Source organism: Melozone crissalis, unplaced genomic scaffold, assembly GCF_028551555.1.
Source record: "Melozone crissalis strain CALT ecotype California unplaced genomic scaffold, PUWL_Pcris_2 ptg000008l_1, whole genome shotgun sequence".
Lineage (NCBI taxonomy): Eukaryota > Metazoa > Chordata > Aves > Passeriformes > Passerellidae > Melozone > Melozone crissalis.
Genome location: NW_026535786.1, coordinates 11,957,389 through 11,976,503, shown reverse-complemented (window position 1 = coordinate 11,976,503; position 19,115 = coordinate 11,957,389). Strand labels below are relative to the sequence as shown.

General features: G+C 39.5%; 1 protein-coding gene across 17 annotated transcripts in view; it reads right to left on the bottom strand.

Annotated features, from left to right (window-relative positions):
* LOC128932913 (trypsin-like) overlaps nt 1–19,115 on the bottom strand; it is a 63,108-nt gene that overhangs the window by 5,161 nt on the left and 38,832 nt on the right. For 8 of the 17 annotated variants that reach the window (XM_054269662.1, XM_054269657.1, XM_054269658.1 and 5 more), the window contains 2 exons: nt 12,784–13,958; nt 2,696–2,912 (listed from right to left, as the gene is read on the bottom strand). The exons of 2 other annotated variants lie outside the window; for them this stretch is intronic. The gene's annotated coding sequence lies outside the window, so the exon portion shown is untranslated. Of the gene's footprint in view, nt 1–2,695; nt 2,913–3,016; nt 5,161–12,783; nt 13,959–19,115 lie in introns of those variants that run through there. 7 more of the 17 variants (XM_054269659.1, XM_054269664.1, XM_054269666.1 and 4 more) reach the window with 5 other exon arrangements.

Here is a 19,115-nt window from a genome sequence, read left to right as displayed (position 1 = left end):
TGCTTATTGTGTCTTAGAGAGTAGCATGCAAAACTTGTTGGGGGTGGCTTGTTCAGAGCAAGCAAAGGAAACTTCCTCTATTTTAGGAATGCTATGAAGTCCTTTCCACAGGTTTTCATGGATGCAAAGCATTTACATTACCTCAAAGAGAAGGGACACAAGGAAGAAAAATCCTTGGAGGGCTATGAGGTTGAAGGACATCCGATCCAATCTCCCTTGTTCCCAGGAATGGCCTGGTGTTGGAATGTTCCCTGCTACTACAGCCCAGCAAGAGACCAAAGATTATTACATATCTCTCTGGAGGAAAGTCATGGTTGCTTAAATCCTGCAAGGGTCTGGAGAGTTACCCAAACTCATGCCTTCATTTGCTGCAGCATAGAAGGTCTCCTGGGAGCATCTCAGCCCCTTTTGAGCAGCATAGGAGGGCAGAGGTCAGGTCTGACCTGACAAAGATGTATGTTAGAAGGTGGATTTATCTGACATTGCTGCTGGACTGTTCTTGTTCAGGCAGATATGGAAGTGGAGATAGGGCTTAAATGATGGGAACAATTGCCCTAATGATTCTGAGTTTACAAAGTTTGCTGGAGGAATAAAATATCTGTCTTTCCTGGGAAACATAAAGACTACTCAGAATACTGCTTTCCACACAACTTCTCTTCTCTCTCTCTCTCAGAAAGGATACCTGGATAGAGATGCTTATGTTTTCCTTCCCGTAAAGCTTGTTTCTGTATTGCTTCCATCATTATTTAAATCTGATCCAGACAGCAACTGATGGTGATGCACATTTTCTTCTCCAGCCTTTGAGCAAAATTTCCCTGTGTCCTGGAAATTCTCCAGTTGCCTTGGTATAATTTCTTCCTGCACTCTTCTTGCTTCCTTTTCTGAGGCAGAGAAAGCAGGCATCTAGTGAGGAGTGTGGCCAAGCAAGGCTGTGGTGACCAGGGTACAGTCTCCAGTTTTGATGGAGAAGGAACTGGGAAAGTAGGAATAAAGTGTTGCCACATTACATCACCGTACAAGCTGGCTTGTACTGGGCAAATGAATTCAGCTGCCCAGCCAGCTCCATAAGCTAGCACCTGGGTTAACTGATGGGAACTTCAACCAATTATGTTCCTTCCTAAGCTGCAAGCGTATCACTGGTCCAGGATTTGGGGAGCATAAAAGATCAGATCAATGAGCTATCCAGACTGGGTTTTTCAAATGCCCTTTATAAAGAAGAGCTGAAGAATAAACTCTGTTGCCACATGAACATTAGGTGAGTGGTTCTCTTTGTCTCCAACCCACTTTCTCCCACATTCACATGGGAGAGGGAAGGGCAAAGTCAGAGGAGAGGGAGAGGGTTTGGTATGCTTAAAAACACTTGCCAAAGAGAGATCCTTGTCTTTTCCCACTACTGTTTACTGCCACAGCCTGCTGTGGTCTCCTTAAGTCACCTAATCATCCTTTTCTTCTTCTAACATCTTTGTCCTCTACCTCTTCCATTGACTGCTCTTTTTAAAATTCTGCTGCCTTCTTCTATTGTCTACTGTCTCTTCCTTCCCTATATATGCTGCATTTCTTCACCACTGTCAACCCTTCAGCAGACATCCTCTGTCTACTTTTCCATTGCTACCTTCTATTCTTCTGCCATATTCTTCTCCCACTTTCTTCAGTCGTTGCCTTTCTTCTTCCACTGCCTTCTTTTGCTGCCTCCTTCTGTCCTTTCCTCTGTCATCTTCTACTGCACATCATTCACATCCCTGTTCCTCCTCTTCTTCCTGTTCTTCCAATACCACCTTCTGACGTGTTCTTCTGCTACCTTATTCCACTCTCTTCTTCATCCCCTTCTCCTTGTCTTCTACTGCTTCCATCTTCCTTTCACTTCTTTTGCCACCTTCTTCCACTGTAACTTCTTCCTATTCTTCTAGTGGCGGTATCTCTTTTTCAGGTGGAGCATACAGGCCTCAGATCCTCAGTATCCCTGACTCCAAAAGCCTAGGGATCAATCTTGAGTCTCCCTTAGTGCTTTCTGCAAGAGAGGGAGGGAGGGAGGGAAGGAAGGAAAAGGAAGGAAGGAAGGAAGGAAGGAAGGAAGGAAGGAAGGAAGGAAGGAAGGAAGGAAGGAAGGAAGGAAGGAAGGAAGGAAGGAAGGAAGGAAGGAAGGAAGGAAGGAAGGAAGGAAGGAAGGAAGGAAGGAAGGAAGGAATTTTCCCCCCTACATTGGCTCTGCAAGGAGAAAAGGCAAAGCATGTAATTATTTATAGTTCCCAATAGATGGCTCCCAAATCACAGAGGTGACAGCAATGCTGAGCACACAGATCAGATTAGTTTCAAGACTAGCAGTTCTATCGTATCATTAGCTGATATAAATGAAGGCTTTAGTTTTGTTTGAAAATATGCAAAAAATCATTTTGCTTCATCACACTTTGGTCAGATCTGTAGTTATCTCAACCCTTTGTGCCCCACATTGGCACCAAAAATGGATCATTATGCTTTAACCCCAGCCAGCATCTAGGCACAATGCAGCTGCTCACTCACTCCCTCACTTCCATTCCTCCAGCTGGATAGGGAGAAGAATGTGAGAAAAAAATGTAAAAAACTTTGTGGCTTGAGATAAGAACTGTTTAATAAAATAAAAAAAATGTTTAATTTAATAAAAAAAAAAAGTATAACAATAACAGAAAAAGAAAACACCAGAAAAAGTGCAATTGCTCACCACCTGCTGAGCGATGCTTAGCCTATCTCTGGGCAGTAATTAGTTCTGTCTGTCCAGCTCCTCCCAGTTTATATTCTAAGGATGACATTCTGTGGTGTGGAATATCCTGTTGGCCAGTTAGTGTCAGTTGTCCCAGTTAGGCTCCCCCACAGCTTCATGTTCACCTCCTTGCTGGTAGAGCATGGAAAGCTGAAAAGTCCTTGACGTAGAGTAAGCACTACATAGGAACAACCAAAACATCAGTGTGTTATCAATATTATTCTCATAATAAAAACATAGTGCTGCACCAACTGCTAAGAAGAAAATTAACGCTATGCCAACCAAAATAAGAACAGCCATCTCCTCCATCTCCTCCTTCATCTTCTTGTAATCTTCCAACATTTTCTTCCATTGCCTCCTCCTTCCTTTCTGCTGTCCCCTTCTTCCACCTCCTTATTCTATTCTACCTCTTCTGTCTCCTCCTCCTTTTCTTGTTACATCACCTTCTTCTACCACTTTCATCCTCTGCTTTCTTCTGTGGCCTTCTCCTCACACTGCCTTCCTCCATTGCCTCCTGCTTTTTCTAACAAGTTCTTCCATCAAGTCTTCCTTCTCTTTTTTTGCTGCAGTCTTCTGAGACTTTATTCCACCACCTTCTCCATTCCCTCTGCCTTCTTTTCCTCTGCCATCTTCCTTTGTCACCTGCACCATCACATCCTCCTTTTCTTCCACCATGTTTTTGTGGTGTCTCCTTCTATCAATTACCTCGTCACATTCTTCATCACTTCCTTCATGCCTAATTTCAGCACCTTCTTCCATTTCCTTCTTTCACATCCTGCTTTTCTTCTTCCATCACATACTTCTGCTGCATTCTGCTGCATTCTGTCTGCCCTCTCTTCCTTCACTGCCTTTTTCCACCACTGCCATTGCCTCCTCCTTCACTTCTTCTGCCACCTTTTTCCTTCACTTCCTATGTTGTCTCTTGCTTCTTCTTCCATTGCCTTCTTCACCATTGTCTTCTACTGCCTCCTCAGTTGTTTCTTCCTTCTTTACTTTCACAGCCTCCTCCTCCTCCTCCTTCACTCTCTTCTTCCATAGCCTCCCTTTTCTCTTCTTCCAATGTCTTCTGCCACCTTCCTTCATAGCCTTGTCTGTAGCCTTTTCCTTCTCCTCTTACAACAATTTTTCTTTGCCTCCTCCCTTTCCTTCTTCTTTATTCTGTGGTTTTCTTCCTCTGCCTTTTTTTGTTCCCTCCACCATTGCCTCCTCCTCCTATTTTTCTGCCTGCTTCTGTTGCCTTCATCTGCTACAGCCACCTTCCAACGCAAATGCCTTCCTTCTGCCACCTCCACCTTCTTCTGTCTTCTTCCACCACCATTTTTGATGCCTCCTTCCACCGCTGCTGCCTTCATGCGCCGCCTGTCTCTGCTGTCTTCCTCCACTGCTTTCTGCTGCCACCAGCTCCTGTCAGTGCAGTCTGCTGTCACATTTCATCACTGCCTCCTGTTGCTGCCTTTTGCCACCTCCCACTGCTGCCACCTTCCACTGCTGAATTAATCAGCCACTGCCTCCATATGCCAAAGCTGCCTCCTGTCTCACTGCCTTTACACTGCATTTCACCACCACACCATTCCATGGCTTCCACCCTTTAGCCACTGCATACCTCCACCTTTGGCCTCTGCCACCTTCCACTGCCTCCACCTTCTCTTATTCACCACCTTCTTCCAGCTTCTTTTGTCACCTACTCTGTCATCTCATTCACCATCTCCTTCTCTTCCACCACCTTCTTCTGCCTCCTTTCTTACATCACTTCCTCTGTCACCTCCTCCTTCTCTGCTTCTGCTGCAGCCCTTTGGAACTTCTTTTGTCACCTTCTCCATTGCCTCCTCCTTCTGCCCCTCTATGGCCTTCTGCTACCCACTGCCACTCTTTGCTTCTGCCAGCTCTTCCACCATTTCCTACTTTTCTTCTATATTTCCAAGACATCCTAATGAAGCTGTAATTGGCAAGCCCAATAATCGTAACTGTAGTTGTTAGTGACTGTATAGGAATGTCTCTATCAGCTCATCGGCAAATGATTATACTGGAAAATTTATATTTTTAATTATGCCTATGAGAGAAGTGTGGCATTTTAACAGCATAAAGAAATAGTTTTTTCCCCTAGAATATTGCTCAGTGGTACATGTCTTAACTCTGCCTCTGACAGTAATCTTGTACTATTCCACTGATCCTTGAGTAAATAACATTACCCTTCTGTCTATTTATCTTCCTGCCTTCTTTGTGTGTCTTAGCTATACATACTGAAGATCTTAAGACAGGGACACTTTACACTAGTTATTTTCACTTTGCCCAGCATGAAAGAAATACAGTGGGATGTTTGTAGCAAAAAGTGGTATTGAAGTGTCATATCCAGTTTAAATGTCTGTATACTTTGTGCTCTTTGACAATCAAGAGATGATTTCATAGAATCAAAGAATACTTTTTAGCTGAAGGAGTGGAGGTCTGTGGTCCAACCTCCAACTTAAAGCAATTCCAGTTTGTAACCTAGAGGAGGTTGCTTAGGGACGTACCCATCTGATAATTGGAAACCTGCAAGGAGGGAGGTTCTACAATCTTTCTGGTCATTCTCTTTTCTGGCACAGTAGGACCCTCAAGGGCAATTTCTTTTCCTTTTATTCCTTCATTCCCTAACCATTCCAACTTGTCATTATGGCATGGAGTCTATTTCCTACATCTGCCTTTTTTTGGTAGTGAAAGGTTGGAATTACACCTCCCTTAGACCCACCTGCCCTTAGCTTTCTTCTCTCCAAGCAAAGAATAGCAAGTCTCTCATTTTTTCTTGTATGTCACATGCCACCTAATCATCTTGGACACTAATCAACTTGTTGGCCATCTGCTGGAAATTCTCAGGTATTTAACACTACTTTTGCATGGAGGGGAAGGTGTGAACAAAATTGGACTTTATTCATCCCTTTACAATAGTCAGCTCTCCATAAGGAGCAGAAGGGGTTTGTCATCAAACTCAGTAACACAGATCATCCAGAAAATGGACAAATTTTTGCTAATGACATAGTAGATGTACTATCAATCTAGCAATGATAAAGAGTCTATGATCCATCTTGCCCTTAATTATTGAAGGGACAGATATTTTTTTCACTAGTTTTACATGTTGCAAAAGAAATTTAACTATTTTTTTTCCTAGCCTAGGAAGCAGAGTAAGACAAATTTTGCATTTTTCCCAGAAATTTAAATTTTTATAAAGTGCCAGTGTCCTGGAGCACATGATGTTTTTATCTACAAATAATAATTACAGCATCTCAGCACATTAGATTATTTCTGTAGTGTGTGCTTGCTGACCAGTAACACTGGTGTTTGAAATCCATGAGAGAATGTGCATGTCCAAGTTCCAATTCTTTGACAGCTGTGCAATCATTTTCATTAGCCAATAAGACAAGAGTCAAATAATTTATTAGTCTGTTGTTACTGCAGCTCACATACAAAGCGAAATCATTCTATGAGATGCACATCAAGTAACATGTCCAGGAGATTTTCATTGAAACACATTCCATTGATTTAAAAATCCATCCTCTTGGGAGGAGCACCGGCATCTGAACTGGGAGGAGCACATGTGCATTTTCCCTGCAGGTGCTTCAAGGGAGCCTCTGTCTCTGAAGGATAATGTAAGTGAGCCACCAGCTCACTTATGGCATGTGAAAACTAGAGCTTTCAGAAAATGGTGGCCTGAAAATATGGTTCTTGACTGAAATCAAGAACCAGATCAATTCCAGTGAAACACAACACAAAATCATAAAATTACAGAAGCATACAATCACAGAATGTTAAGGGTTTGGAATGGACCTTAAAGACCATGTAGTCCCAACCCCTTTTTGTCCCCCACCACATCTTTGGGTCACTAGTTTAGCACTTTAACCCTTATGATGCTCACTCAGCCTCTTCTTACATCCATGACTGATCCCTCCTCATTAGCCAGTTAGCTTTAGACCAGCAAAATAATGTGGTATTGAAATGTTTTGGGTTTCAATACAATTTAAAGGTGAAAGGGTTTTGAGGACCTTACACTTAGCATTGGTGTCTCAGTTTCAGCAAAGCTATAGCATGTCATTTTACAGTTGTAGAGATAGAAGGAACTCTTCAAATGCAGCTGGTAATTTATTATAGTGTATAAATCTGCAGAGAGGTTAGGATGATTTCCAGCAGGACAAATTTCCTAAGTTTTTAATTAATTCAGAAAACTGTTCTGGATTTGTGAGGCCTTTTCACTATTTTCTTCCTCTGCCCAAATGTTTTATTAACTTTCTAAGGACTATGAATTAAAACTCAGACAATTGCTTTCTACTTACTATATATTATATGAGATGTTACTAGTATGACACTCAAGAAAATTCTCTCAGGAGTAAGGCTAATCAAGAGCGGAAATCGCGCTTTAAAGATTACCAAAATCACAGGGTCTGGAGTCAGCCAGGATTCCCCAGCAAGGTTCCTGTCATGGCAGGGAAATCTCATGCAATGAAGCTCTTGCAGAGAATTCATTTAAAGTAAGCAATTAGCTATTTTATACCTTTTTGGTGTAGATACATAAGTAGGCATAGGGTATCAGTGCCTGGCAAAGTTGTTGCTGACTCCTTTTTTTCTGCAAGTCAGTTCTTTATCACAGTTTCTTTGTCCTGCACCCACCAGTTTGTTTGGTGGGTTTTTTGGGAATTTTTTTTCATTTGTTTGTTTGTTTGTTTTGTTTTGGTTTGGTTTGATTTGGTTTTTATTTGGGGTGGGTTTTTTTTGTTGTTGTTGTTGCTTGGGGTTTTTTTTGTTTGGTTTTTTTTTCCTGAGAGGAAGATGCTCTTATTTATAAGACTGTTCCCAAGAGAACTCTGTCATTGCAGCAGACATGTTTGCCAGTGAAATAGATGATATATTTGCTAAACTACTCTTTGTTGTGGAGAACTTTTGCTATTGTTACATATCATTCTTCACTGCAGTGGCTGAAAATGATGATTGATGCCATCCATCTCCTGTACAGCACAAGTTAACATTTTCAATAATGAGTTGGGCAGATGGACAAAGTCCACCCTCAGCAATTTTGCAGATGATATAAAACTGGGAGGACTGATTGATACACCTGTTGAGAGAAAGGGAACATCCTGTACATGGGAAAGAATAACCTCATGTACCAAAGTTGGAAAGCAGCTTTGCAAAAAAAAAAAAGGGATGTAGGAGGCCTCAAGGAGAGGTTGAAGATGAGTCAGCAACATGCCCTTGCAGCAAATAAGTCCAAAGCGTTTCTGACTGCACTAAGAAAAGTATTCCCAGATCAAGGAATTCATTACCCCTATTATGCACCAGGAAGATCACATCTGAGATATGTATACAGTTCCGGAGTCCCCAGCACAAGAATTGTAGGGACATGCTGGAGCAAGTCCAGCAAAGGGCCACTAAGATCATGAAGGGGCTGGAGCACCTTCCATAAGAGGAGAGGCTGAGAGATCTGGGTTTATTTAGCCTTAAAAAAGAAGGTTCAGGAAGAACCTTATTGATGGGTATAAATGTGTGAATAAAGAAAACAATATCAGCTATTCTCCGTTGTGTAAGAGGCATAAATTCAATTCCAGGAAATTCTGTTTAAAAATAATCCCCCTCATTTTTTACTGTAAGGGTAGTCAAACACAGGAACAGGTTACCCAGCTATGTTGTACAGCCCTTGAATATCTTTGGATATTTAATATCTTTGGAGATGTTTCAAACCTGATTGAATACTGAGCAAGCTGCTCTAGCTGACTATTATTCAAGAGCAGAGGTCAGCCTAGACAATCTCCAGAGATTCCTTCCAACCTCAAGATATTCACTGTGATTCCATAAATGGAATCTCAAAGCTGAAGAGTCTTAAATATTCTTTTAATTTTTGAGATGTTTGCATAAATAAATTATAATTTCTAAATTGACTCTCACACACACGGGAAAGAGGAAGATATGTTTTGCTGTACCAAATAAGTTGACTCTTTGTACCTGCACTACATTTCAACTTTCCTTTTGGAAGTTACTGATGCTGCCTGCAGTGCACTGAATTTAGATACGTTAAAAACAATAAAATTGTTCCCTTAAACTGTATAGGTTTATGATTGAGGTTCTGCACTCGTAGCCCTCTTAATAAGTTGGAAGAAGGCAATCCTAGTCCTAGTCTCATAGGAATAGTTATATTACCTGCTGAAGCTACCAGGAATATACATTCCATTTTCTGACTTAAAGTCAACTAGGAGAGATTTTATGTGCCATTTTAGCTGCAAGACTGTAACTTCTGTCACCATTAGTTCTATAAAAATGACACAGACCACTGCAAAGTAAAAACTTCACTTTTCCTTGACCCTGCAGACATACAAACTGTCCTCAAATTTTGGAATCTATGCCTATCTAAGCCCAGACTACTTCAAGTGATAGGTTCCCCTCAAATCATAATGCCAATTTACTTTTTACTTTCTCTTGAAGAAGCTAAACTGAAGAGACAGCTAGGTCTGTAATGGTCCTTCTGAAATGTCTGAGCTTGTGTAAATTAAATGCTTTAAAAGACACAACCTATTATACAAATCCCACTTAACAACCATTAAAGCTAAATTAATTCTAAGCAGGAAAAAGAATTATCCTGTGGGCCACCATTCATTCACTAAGCAGCTCTCTCTTTCTTCACCTCTCTGTTTCTCTTCTGCATTTTTCCCTCTTTAATCTTGTTAAAATGTCTGAGGAAAATAAAAACAGTTGAAAGTGTTTGTAGTTCCTACAGAGAACAGAGCTGTGAAGAATCCATCTCACTGCTTCCTGAAGCCAGTGTGTAGGAAACCAGGAAGGGTTTGAAGGAAAGATTCTGTGGGAATAGATATGAAAATTCTACCTCAACCATTCTGATCCTTGCTATTCCATATTTTTTTTCACTGTCTCTTCGAAAAGTCTCTTTGGGCAGTTCACTATTGAACTACTGAAAAGAGTCTCTCAACATAAAATTCTTTTCATTGCAGAGGCAAAGCAAGCCAGATAAGTGTTTGGCATGGGCTTCCAGAATCTGGAATGCTACCAGTAAGCACTGCACAGTTGACAGCTTTATGATGATATAATTGCTAAATGATAATGGCTTCAACAGCTGTGTCACAGACCAAATGTTTTACACAATCTCATTCAGGTCACATTTATCTTAGTCCACACAATTCCAAGCCCCAGAGTCTGTTTATGAGATTATTTCAAGCTCCATGACTTGGTTAACAGGAGCACAGTGAAGGTTGTTCACTATACCTAAATGATTAAGGGATTGGAGCTCCCCTGCATCCACTGAATTTAGTGAAAAGTAAATCCTTCCCCTCTGGGATGCATCTCATGATCTGCACCCCAGAGGGGAAGGATTTACTATAAGGAGAGTATCCCATTCACAAAGTCTGGTTGATACATAGTCTTACAGACACAGACTACTACTATTATGTAATTCTGCTATGAATTTCACTGAAAAAGAGATTGACACAGTTTTTGACATTTTTCCCTGTTCTCCAAAGGACAGTGTATTTTCTTAAATATTACAACAGTTTTAATTCAATGCAATTTCAGTCTTCAGGATAGGAGTAATCTTAAGGTATAAAAGCTGTATCAGCCCTAGCATGCATCCTGAGCTAGTAGTAAAGCTACTATTTAGAGCTAGTCTATATTCTCTACAGGCAAGTTGTAGATAACACTCTTAGAAGTCAGACGAAAAAGATACAGACAGGCAATGCTTTGACGCAAGCAGTTTGTGAAGGAGACAAAACTTCCATTTGCAATTCTGCAAGTGCAGGTCAGTTAACAGTGGAATCAAACTCGAGGGTATTTATTATTCCTGTCTCTCTCTATTGCTATATTAAGAGCTAGTGCTCATGGGACTTGGAAATATCATTCTTATTGGACAGCACAATTCTTTACAGCTCTGAATTGATTTCAAGGTTCTATAATTGGGTTTATATGGTATTGTAACCCAACACGCCAGGCAGAACTTCTGTTATTTGAGGTCCATAGGAAGTAATTGGCAGGAAGGTGATACTTTAATCAGTTTGACCAACACATTAATGTCTTTGGAATAAAAATACTCTCTGGATCACATCCTGTGATTTCAGAGCTCTTTCTTATTTGAGTTGCTCTCACTGTTCGGACTTTCACATGATGTTATTCTAGCCTTTTTTTAACTAAGAGTGATAATTATTAAATATTTTATTGTGCAGCATACTGCAGCTTCAGGGCATACTGAAGGGCACTGCTGTGATGTTTTATTGCAGTTGACAATGAATGTGGTAATGTTTTGGTGTGCTCGTCTCTGGAGTGTTCCCTTTACATTCCGTTACCCTACTTATTTCCCCATTCCTGGATGCTAAAATGGATCTCTTTGTAACTGTAAACAAAACAAAATTTTAATCATGTGAGGCATTCTGAATGCTCTCTGAGTAGGATGGTGTTTTACTGATATAGAAACTCATGTGGCTTCCTGCACAGCTGGGTATAAGTGGTCAAAAATTGTCTTGGCTTGCCTGTACTCTTGGCAGGACATGAAACAAAATCTGCTCCCAACACCATTTCTACATGTTAACATAGGACTGAGCCTGATCGCAGAAACTTAGTCTCAAGGCTGCAAAAACCTTCTGATCCAGAGGCAGTCCATAGCAAGAGAGGACTTAACTCATAACCATGTAATTAAGAAAAGTTTTTCTTGCTATTGAATCTTTATTTTAAAGCAACTTATTTTGCATAATTGTATTTTCACCTCTCCCAGTAAAATGCATCTGCACGGCAAAGTGCATGGCCAATGATTTTTTGGTGTAACTTACCACTTAGCCCCAGAGCTTGTTATTAGTAGTCACAGGTAGAGCATGCTTAGATGGGTAGTTTGCCATGTCTTGCATTCATAGCATGCATTTTACATTTGTCAAACACAGAGCAAAAATTGGCCAAGTAAACAGAGTCCTTTATTGTAACTACTGCACATTATCCAGCTTTTGTCAGGGGTCAGTTCATACTATGTCCAGTCTTTATATACTCCTACTGAATATTTATAAATATTCTTAAAAAACAGCATTCCTTTCTCTTTTCTCAGTTTTCTGCTAGTTTTTTACTGCATTTCATTTTTCTCTTTCTCAGAACAAGGTCTTTGATCTTTCACATGGTGACTCAATGACTTCCTGAGGTTTTAAACAAGATGGACTCATTCAGAGAATTCACAGAAATCTGAGACTTATAAAATTATTCATACGTACTGATTTATGCTATTAAGCCATTAGAAACGTTTGCTGCAAGCTAGCGCCGGAGAGGAATGAGTTCAAGAACCCAAGAAAATCTTTGCTTTGGCTTTACCTCAGTTAGCTATCTGAAAGCCATTAAATCTTATAGGCATGTCACACATGTGCTCTGTGTACCTTCTGAATTGTCTGGCTGACAAAGACAAGTAAAACACGGCTAAAGACCTTGGAAGTAAACATCAAATAAGATTTCTATTTCTCCTGTTATTGATGTTACTTAAGAATCATTTTGTTGATGCTGTTGGTTTCCACAAAAATGGAGAATTTGTCTTCCCTTAGACAAATATAGAAGAGAAGTCGAATTGGACCAAATGGCCACAAAATCAAAGCCAATTGCATGTTAGCTGAGTTTTTCAGAGCTCAGGTATGCCTGGTGTCTTTTTCAGGTCTCAAATAAGAAGTGTTCATTGATTTCCCCAGTTATGGAAGGTATTTTTTCACAAGCTCCCATCAATTAAAAAAATAATAATTCTCACTTTAATTTGAAAAACTAGAATAAAATAAACCAACCTATTATGTCTCTCAGTCAGACATTCTGTCAAGAGGATCTGACAGCCAGATAGATAGGATTATTAAGTAAGTCTCTCCCCTTGGCTGTCTATACTGTTTTTAGTTCAGGTCAGCAGTCTGGTCAAGCTGATGTTAATGCCAGTGCAGAACACAAACATTGATAGTGAATGGAGAATTTCTTTCCATGTTTCATTATTTTTAAATCATGAAAAGATGACAAAGACAACATCCATGTTTACAAAAACAGACCATGCTCCTCAGAGCCAATGTGCTTACATATTCACATACCTGCTCACAGGTGTGTAAATGTGCACAGCTGCAGCTCTTGTAGGGAGCGGTCAGAGACATCATGTCTCAGGAAACAAAACTGGCTCTGTCAAGGCACAAGATTTGCAGCCAACAGTGACCAGCAGAAACAGACTTTAACTATGAAGAACAAAAAAAACCACCCCAAACACCCCAAACCACCAAACCAAAACATTAAGGGTTACAGGATTTCTAAATTTGTTTCCTTAACAAGCAGTGGCTTTGATTAACACATGATAGGGTTTAAGAAACAGAAACTATAAAAGAGTTAAAAGCCCATGTGTTTCTGGATGAAAGTGATCTTTAATCCAGGATGAGAGAAAAGTTGCAGGGCAGCTTTCCCTTTGAGAAAGTCATTCTGTAGCTGTTTAATCTGAGGCTTCTTGCATCTCCTTCTGAAGCACCAGGTACTGGCCTCAGGACCAGTCTACTACTTCTGTGTTATCCTTAGCATGCAATGAACTCTTTCTGGTTGGCTGTAGGTTTGAAAAGAAGCTGAAGAAACATGCATTTACTTCCTTCACCATCCTAATTACAGCAAAAATATACTGTCTTAACTGACACCTTACGTGTCAAAGTATGAGTTAAAGGCAAATAAAGGCTAAGCATATTTTGCTGCAGAATTGCATTTATTCTTGCCACATTTATATGGATATCCCATGTTCGCTTTGCAGTGAAGGAAGACGAAAACCATCATGTTCTGCTTCAGATCCATTAACCCAGGGGATGTTTAGAAAACACCTGTACTTTGATCCTCTTCAAAGCTCCAGACATCACTGCTAGGAATATTTTATGACTTCCAGAACTCAGTGCTCTCTAGCATTGGCAGTTTGCAATTGCCTGGCCACATGAGATTAAAGGCATTCATCAGAAACAAAAGGATCATTTGGTGCCTTAGGTTCTCTTGGCAAGTGAAAGAGAGAGACCTCACTTAAAATTAATTTTAAGCACATCACTAATGGGATGTTCTCCTGGTAGCTTCAATATTTGTTTTCTTAATAGCTGCTTTCTGGAGCCAAGAGAACCATCATACTTTTTATGCAGGGTTGTGCATTGAGGAGACTGTGCCTCCATGTCTTTGGCAAAGTATGTTTCCCCATGTGCATTGATGTAGCTCTTTATTCCATGCTGCTGCTTCCTTCATTCAGGATGGTATGCTTAAAAACAACAATTTGAGAACAGCTGTTAACTCCCTTTAATCCCTGCAGCATTTCAACTAGACAGAAAGTGCCACGTGACTGATTCCCACACTCCCCTTGTGCTTTACTTCAGAAAAATCAGGAAAGAATAGTACTGTACCCCCACACTCCACTTCCTTTTTGTTTCGTAGCATTTCCCTTTTACTCAACAGGGTAAAAGACAGATGCACAGCAAGCAGGAAGATTTTTGCCACAAGCTCATCTGAAAAAAGTCTAAAAAGTCCCCAAGCTTAATTTTTTGCCTTGCTTGATTACTCCTTATAGCTCAGCAGAAACCTGAAGCCAGCCCTGACTTCCAAGACCTGGGGGCTGACTATTTCTTTTTATGCTTGGGCAATTCCTAATCAGGGCAGAGTGAGGTGCAAAGAGACAGGGGATCAGAGAAAGCATTTTAATGAAACACTGATGCGTTTCTAAAATACTGACATTGATAAAATTCAGTTTACAGCAGTGGGTTCCAAAAAGAAACAAAAGCAAGGAACAAGGAGTGACAGCATGGGTGTCCAATCGATATAAGAATGTTACATAGTCAACATTGTTGGGAATCTGCTGTAGGCCTTAATTTAATATAAAGTATACTAATTTAGTATTAATTAACATTAGTAAATAATAAATTAGTAATAATAAATTATTAATACTAATTTATAAATTACTAACAATAAATTATTGTTACTCACTACTCATTTTATACTAATTAATTTAGACAGCAGGCTTAAATTAATATAGAGTATTTATTATTTTTGTGGTAGTTCTAGCGGTTGTTCCTTAGCAGGAGTGTTCCAAACAACCAAAATTAAAACACAGGCTTGTATGAACAAATCTCCACCAACAACTGCTCTGGTGCAGTGCATGAAAGAGCTGGTGCCCAAATGCAGCTGTGCAGAATGCTGTGATTCACAAATGTATGTTTGTTACATGAATATGATTATGAGTATGTGATGAAAGACCAAAAGAAGAGTTTATTTGAGAAGAAAAAGAAGGAACACTAAAGAAGCCTTTAAATAAATTGAGTGCTAGAAATCTTGCATTATATTTCCTCTCTGATCACTTGCTTGTTTGATCTAGTGCCACCACAAAAATTCAGGGTTCCTCAGTTTATTCACCTGAAAAAATTTTATTTGTAAAAAATATAATATTGTGTGCACATTGTGGTGCTCTTTTATTGCTTAGGCTTGCAGCAAACCTGGCTAGCCAGACCAATAAGGTTGCAGTCTACTCATACCATAAGTACTGTCAAATTTTTGTTTCTAATCTTTCCTTTTCCAGAGATCTTTATATACATGACTCCTAATAGGCAGAGGCATAATAAACCTTTATTGCATTGTTTTCTTTTGGAGAGCATAGTTTGATTACACTGAATTCATATTTTGCAACAATTGAAATACACTGAATATAGGTCTGAATATACATTATTCTAATGTAACTTCTTGAAGGTCTAGTGACTGAAAGGCAGCTGTCATAAAGCCATATAACTGATATTTTCCACCAATAATTGCCTAGCTTTTTTTACTACCTTTATGTACTTCAGTTGCTTAAAAATCTTTTTATGTACCTTTATTGATGCTGATATGTCTTCATTATACTTTGATGTCAAAGCCTGTGTTTTGGTATTCCTGCCTATTGAGTATTCATTCCTTGACCCAATAAAGTTGTAATATTATCACTTAAAAAGTGAGTTAGAGTCAGTTGCCATAAATCCTCAGAATGCTTGTGATCCTCAGGATGTGAGCGCAATCAATCAGCAGTTCCAGCCAGCAGACTTTAATGAATCATATGCTTTGGTCTACTTTTGGTGGTTGTATAAGATACATTAATCAACAATCCATGCATGTTTAGAAAATACTAGAATCAGCCAGCCTTTGCTTTGAGATTTTAATTTTTTGCATTGCTTTGATGATTACAACATCATTTGGTATAGAGGGTGCTTTGCTCATCATGGTCTGATGATTTGCTTATGATTTAATCAAGCACTAAATTCAGAGGGGAATGTAACTGCATCTGGCTTCCCTTACTATTTTTAAAGACATGGGGGGCAGTCAGTATTCCAGGAACATGACAGCTTTGCAATCATAGTGCTTACATTTAAGGTTTTTGTAAAGAGGTTCATTATGTGAAGTGTTTGTGCTAAGGATGATTATCAAATCAGTGCTGAATAAGGGACTGGCGTTCCCATTTATGAAGTCTTAATGGAACCCTGGACCACTCTTGCAATGCCCACCACAGCAGAGTATCAAGAGAGTGGCAAGAGGGTCTTCTGAAGAATTTCATATGCCCTTTGAGGAGCTGGTAGTGCAAGGTGTCTGCTCAGAGGAGAATAATTTCAGTGACTACTGTCGGAGAGGAAGGCACCCTGGCCCGACTGATATCGAAAGAAATGTTCTTTAAGATCCTACAAGATCTTACAATATCAGTATACAAGTTTTAAAAACCTTTTCAAAGGATTGGGGAAGGGGTTTTTTTTTGTGTTTGCATGAAATTTAAGAGTAATATGAGTTTGTTTACAAAAACACAATGGTAATCTCTGCCTAAAGAGCTATCTTTCACCATGTTAATGGTGAAAAAGAAATTCACTTTATAAGATTTTTGTTTAAAGGCTTTGGAACATAATGTTGGTTTTATGGCTGTTCATCACTTGTCAGTATACCTTGCAGGTTTCTTATTTTTTATCCTCTTTAATACTTAATCTATGCCCAGTTTCCTTTGCACACAGCAGATAAAAGTTCAGACATCATAAATAATTTTTAAATTATGTCATTCCAGAAGTAATTCTCTGACTAATTCTCACTACTTTGGCTTCACCCATCAAGTGTGATCTAACTAAAATTACTACCTTGTCAAGATAAGAAAGACTGAACCATCCTTTCCTAATTCTCATGAAAAAGCTGTGATATGTAAATTGTAACACATGATGCTCCTCTGACTGACATTAACATTCTCTGACAGAGTCTGTAGAAATGGATGGGCACAATTTTAGTCACTTGGTCTCATGATCTAGCATATTGTCTTAAAATATAGCTTAAAATGGAATTTTGCTATGATACCAGACCACGGACATGGGTGTCTGAGGCTCATATCTATCCTGGTTACTCTACAAATCACTACCTACTGTGGTCCAAGGTAGTGGGAATTTATAAATATGTGGGAATTTATAAAATTAGACAGTTTTCCAAAACTCTCTAATTTTTTGTATTTCCACAGATCCCAGCAGCCTCATTATGTTGTATTATTGTAAGAGTCTTTCAGGTAGCAAATCTACTGTGATAAATGTCTATGTGAAGATGGTGATTTCTTGTTGAATGGACTGATTCCCTGTGTATATTCCTTTCCTCCCTGGTTCTACTGAAACATCTCCTATTGCTGGTTTTTATCTCTATTTGTCTTTCAATGCCTGAACAGAGCAACGAGAAGACTTGGAAAGAGTGATGATATGCTTTCTTTCGTGTTACCAATCTTTTTGACCTAGTAGAAAATCACTTACTGCAGAAACTAAATAGAATTCCCTGGGAGTTGTTACAAGAACGGGACCGAGGTAGTACATTTGTAAACGAAAAAGGGAATTCATCACTTTGTGTACCTTACTAGCATTAGTAGGTGCACATGCTGAAGCCTCAGGCCACAAGTTGTAAACTTTTTCCTAAATATGCTGAGATTTTTATGTACTTAGATAAAGGGATGCTCCACAGCTAGTTCACAGTGGAAGATAGGGAAGCAAGGAAGGTCACTACCTCCATCAGCAGAGGCTGCAGCCTTAGAGACAGGAGGAGAAATAGTCTGCCTAGAGACAGTGAAGACAACCAGCAGAGAACAAGAAGACCTCAGACCCTAATGCAAATATTGGACCAAACTGTCACATAAGGGGTGGGAAACTTAGTTTGTAACAGCATAGTTCCTATGGATTCCTTTGTTTGGAGTACTCAGTTTGAGCCAATCCTGCTGTACCACTCAAATATTAAATTATTTCTTCCTGGTATCAGACATCTGAGACTCTGCTGTGGGAAACCTATGGTGAAGACATTTCTTTAACACATTTACATAGATTCCAGTGAGCATCCTAATTTATTCTGCAGAATCTTTTTGCTTGTGGCAATAGAAAGGAAACTCAGTTTCGCTCAGAGTCCAGATCGTATTTCAAGAAATGACACCTAAACTATAAGCTATTTTGACTATTCTTTCACCTAAAGCTTAATCTTGGTACTTGATAATTTTTTTGCGCAATTAGAATACAACAAAGCTTTATGAAGGATGGTTCAATCAATCAATTCTTGTGAATATTGGTTAATCTATCATATTACCAATACATATAGCCCTTTACAGAGTCCAAGAGAGAAGTCTGTACCTTTGCAACCCATTCTGCTTGGCAATGGAAAAGCAAAAGAAGAACATTCCAGAAATTCTTTCACAAGAATGACATGGGTTCACAGAATCACAGAATGGGTCAGTTTGGAAGGTACAACAGTGAATAATCTGGTCAAAACCCCCTTCTTAAGCAGAGTCATCCTAGAGTACATGGCACAGGATTGCATCCAGATGGTTCTGGAATACCTCCAGTGAGAAAGATTCCACAACTCTCTGAGCAATCAAGTGCTCGGTCACCTGCACGGCAAAGAAGTTCTTCCTCATGTTCAGGTGGAATTTCCTTTGCAGACAGCTCATTCTTGGACACATCTAGTAGTGGAAATTACCCATTTTGTTCCTGCCCATACAAGCTTCTAATAAACAAAAAGAAGAGCAAAAGCTTTTTTTTATTTTTGGTGGGGTTTTTTTGTTTGTTTGTTTGTTTTTTGGTGGTGGTGGGGTTTTTTTTCTTATGTTTTGTTCTGACTTCATGATTCATGCCTGAAAACTTTCTAACATATGGTGAATTTTCTATACCTTGTGTGGTGAAAACAGTGCTCCATCTGTGAGAGAGCACAGGGAGAGTGCTGACAGGAAGTAGCTATCTGTTTACTGTCACTGTTGGCAGTGTAAATTATAAAGGTCTCTGAGCCCTGCAAGGAGTGTTTTTGCAGTTTGCTTAAGTATGACCAACAAAAGAATGAAATACCAAATCAGCAGAACTAAAAAAAGAAAAAGAGCAATTTTGGCAAGTATTGCCACTACTGGAAACAGCCCTAA